We start from the raw sequence: 4,244 nt of genomic DNA on the forward strand, positions 1-4,244 counted from the left end.
CAATCATAACATCAGAACTCTAAGCACCTGAGAGACAACCTCCCATAACACTGTGTTGTGCCATGCCCAACAGAAATAACCCAGGTGGATAACATTTACAATCAGGAGCTCCTCAGTTGCTCATTCCACCACTGAGCTTACAATGACTTATGGGTAGAAAAGCCATACTAAGTAATTTACTACACTGCAATTGTATTCTCCATTCAGCAAACATAAGCATTCTCCACCATCATCCTCTTTTCTTGAATTCATTTATATCCACATTGACCAGCCACTCCTCAGAAGGAAGGTTGGGGACTCTACTTCTGTAGCGATACCGCCTCGGAAACCCAAGTAGGGGTCGCTATGAGTCGGATCCGACTCCATGGCAGTGGTTGTGTTTTTTTGTTCAAAAACAAAAACTAAACTTCCTGCCATCGAGTAGATTCAACTCATAGTGACCCCTCCTTGGGTCTCTGAAGTGGTATCACTACAGAAGTAGATTGCCTAATCTTCCTTCCAAGAAGTGGCTGGTGGATTTGAACTGCCAGCCTTCTGGTTAGCAGTCAACTACCTTAGGCACTACACCACCAGAGCTCCTATATCCACATTAGATGTAATAAAAGTAATACAAACTGCAAAACATATACTAATTGCAGAACCCGCTCAATAACTTACAACAGGAGGAGAATTCACTCCTTTGTCTTCTGACTAACAGCAGTTAAAAAGCAAACAGAATAATTGAATGAGGCATTTCCTGAGCTTCAGAAAGGAAAGTCTATGCAATTCCCTTTTATTATAGCAGGTATAAAAAAAAAAAAAAAAATCACAGCATTAATAGAAATCCAGAGAAAGACCTCTTGAAATTGAACCTAATTATTTTCTCTAATAATAAAAATGTGTTCCATAAAATATTTTTACTGAGTGACAAAATGCAGTGTACCAAAAGCCTAATGCTGTCCTGAACACAACCCGCACTGTGGGACCAAATATAAATGTCTAATGTCATGGAACAAAAGTGCAATTCAAAAAGAATCAACAGTTGCTCTCAAGAGTAAGATTCTTATCTGTCTTATAGAAGGATGGCCTTTGGCTTATTTTCAGGAACTGCTGATGCTATCCACAGCAAAGCAGATAAACTGTGTAAGACAAAGTGAGAGGAAGAATAGTATAACAATGTATTTTCTGCTGTTATCAAAATGTTGGAAGTAGCTGAAACACTATGATAATTCTCTATACTAGAACATTGATAAATATTCTTCCTTATAAGTAAATGGTTTAGCCCAAGGAACACCAGTGTGTTGGTCTGAGCTACTTTTATTTGGCCATAAAATCAATAGAATAGAGGAATGTCCCACTGGCAAATGACTAGATCCAAATGAGCCAGCATAGGTTCAAGGTTTCAGACTTGATGAGAATGGAAAAGGTTGTATGGGAGAAAGTATGTTGGAAAGTCAAAGCCTTTCAGCTTCTGCAACTGCCTTTCAGTTTCTGCAACTCTATTATTTACTCATTCAAGAGAACTTGCCTTTTTATTGATTACGGTGAAGGGAAAGGGAACATACCAACAGCAAGTGATTAATACAATGACACTAAGGAAAAGGACACAGAGAGTCGCACAAGAGGTACAGACAACAAAGATACACCTTTTACATATACATATACAATGCTGCGTTATCACTGATAACAAACATTAATCTACACATAAATAGATGAATAGACAGGCTGCATGATCAGGTATGTCTAGGCAAAAGGGAATATACCCATGACCATATATAACGTTGGCAGATATATTTCTATGTATGTTTTTGTATGTGCTGTAAGAATGTTCATATATAATAGAGCTAACAAGGGGCAAAGTTATGATAACTTCTTAACCACAGCCACCTACCCTCAGGGAGCAAGTAGATGGATCTGAGGACTTGGGACCATGGTCACAGGAGACATCAAGCTCAACTGGCATAACATACTACATAAAAACATTGTTCTATAGCCTACTTTGGTGAGTAGCAACTGGAGTCTTAATAGCTTGCAAGTGGTCATCTAGATGCAACAATGGGTCTCTCCTCATCCAGAGCAAAGAATGAAGAAAACCAAAAAACACATGGAAACAATTAGTCCAAAGGACTAGTGGACCATGTGAACCTCAGCCTACATGACCATGAGAGCAAAAGAACTAGATGGTGCCCAGCTACCACTGTCAACCACTCGGAAAGGGATGAGTGCAGGAAATCCTGGGTAGAGTGGGAGAACAATGTGGGATGAAACTCAAAATCATAAAAAAAAGAACCAGGTTTATTGATCTAATAGAGTCTGGGGAGACCCCTGAGACTCTGGCCCCTAGTTACCCTTCAGGTCTGGAATTGAACTCACTCGTAAGGCTTCCAGCCAAACAATAGACAGGCATAGAGGGTGAACATTTATATCAGCTTGATACACTCCTTAGAATGATAAATCATGGGAGGGCCAGAAGGGCTGTATTTACACAGGGAGACAGCTCAGGGGACAGGAATACATAGGAAAGAAGGACATAGGGAAGACTTAACCACAGAGAGGAAATGGGAAGAGAGCTGTTACATTGTGGGGAATTGCAGTCAATATCATGAAACAAAATGTGTATAACTGCCATATGGAAAATGAATTTGCTCTGTAAACTTCCACCCAAATCACAATGAAAATTAAAAAATAGAGAGAGAGAACTTGCCTTTTGAAAAGAGAAATAGCCTTTTTGAAAGACTAGAAGCTCAACTTAATGCATGCCACTGAAGGATCATATTTTCTAAGGCAAAGCTTCCCATTTGGCATTATCTATCAATGCGGAAGGAAGGTTGGGCAATCTACTTCCGTAGTGATACTGCCTCAGAAACCCAAGGAGGGGTCGCTATGAGTCAGGTCCAACTTGATGGCAAACAACAACAACAATCAATCAATGCATTGGGGATCCAACCACAGAAGTGTACATAATTTAACAGGAGGAGTAGAATGTCTTCAGAAACATTCTATGATAAATGGCAGAGATTTGGCCTTCTGGCAAGAGCTTACATCCAAGTGTTTAGCTGAATATTCATCAAACAGGTGTTCCAAACCAAACGTCCAGAAGTTGAAATGGATTGTTTCTGTGCAAAGTGAATGGCAATTAAAGCAAGGTTATTACAATGCGTCCTTAATCAGATTATTGCAGCAATAAAAAAAAAAAAAAAAAACCTCTTCTCTGAAGTCTTTCTATACAACCCTGAGCTATGGAGTTCATAGTGTTTAATGGACTTAAGCTGTGAAGCTTCAAAACACCAAAACTAGATTAGCATTGAGGTTCTCAGACTTTGGAAAATTGCCTACTTAAAATTATGCTAAGGAGCTTTAGTAGCATAGTGCTTAAGGCACTTGACTGCTAACCAGAAGGCTGGCGGTTTAAACCTACCAGCCACTCCTCAGAAGAAAGGGTGTGCAATCTACTTCCGTAGTGATGCCACCTCAGAAACCCAAGGAAGGGTCGCTATGAGTCACATCCGACTCGATGGCACATAACAACAAGAACAATATTATGCTATAGTAGAATTATATTTAGATTTTAATTCATCTCTGAAGCACACAAATCAAAGCTAAGAACATAAGTGTGAAACTGTAATGATTAGCCTGGGAAAGTAAACTATGAAAATTCATTTCTAACACTGATCTCAATTTCTATATTGGATCAATGTATTTAGGTGGTATTGAAGTGGTAACCTACTTAATTTAAACTAAATCATCTTAAATATATTAATTAAATTGTGAAGCTTAATCAAAACCAACATTTTACAAATGCACTTTTAAGATGTAAAAAGGATTACTATTCTAGGCAGTATAAATGGTTTTTTGGTACCCATAATGCAAATAATGCATAAAGCAGATATGTGGACTTCATTGCTATCAGGCAATTACATTTCAGGACATTTTATATGAAGTAAAAATATAGACCTGGTAAGTTTGACATTTTCATTGTTATCTTTAATATATTTTCTAGAAAACAGGAGACATTTGTATCCATGATTTAAAAAAAAAAAAAAAAATCATACAGAATCTACTGCCTCAATCTAGTCTCATTGAGAAAATAAATTTCTCTTGTGTTAGTAACTCAAAATAAATTATCACTCTGTGGTGGTGAAGTTTGTGTGTCAACTTGGCTGGGCCTGATTGAGTGGCTCAGCAGCTGAATATAGTTATTCCCCATGGTAAGATTGGTAATTAACTCCATGGTGGAATGTATTGGAGCAGCTGAGTAGCTGCTT

At 38.2% G+C, this 4,244-nt stretch overlaps 1 pseudogene; it reads left to right on the top strand.

Moving 5' to 3' along the window:
• Nucleotides 1–3,166, top strand: part of LOC103199485 — a 36,565-nt pseudogene extending 33,399 nt beyond the window's left edge.
• Nucleotides 3,167–4,244: the final 1,078 nt, after the last annotated feature.

Source organism: Orycteropus afer, unplaced genomic scaffold, assembly GCF_000298275.1.
Source record: "Orycteropus afer afer isolate SDZICR_OR568_19922 unplaced genomic scaffold, OryAfe1.0 scaffold00112, whole genome shotgun sequence".
NCBI lineage: Eukaryota > Metazoa > Chordata > Mammalia > Tubulidentata > Orycteropodidae > Orycteropus > Orycteropus afer.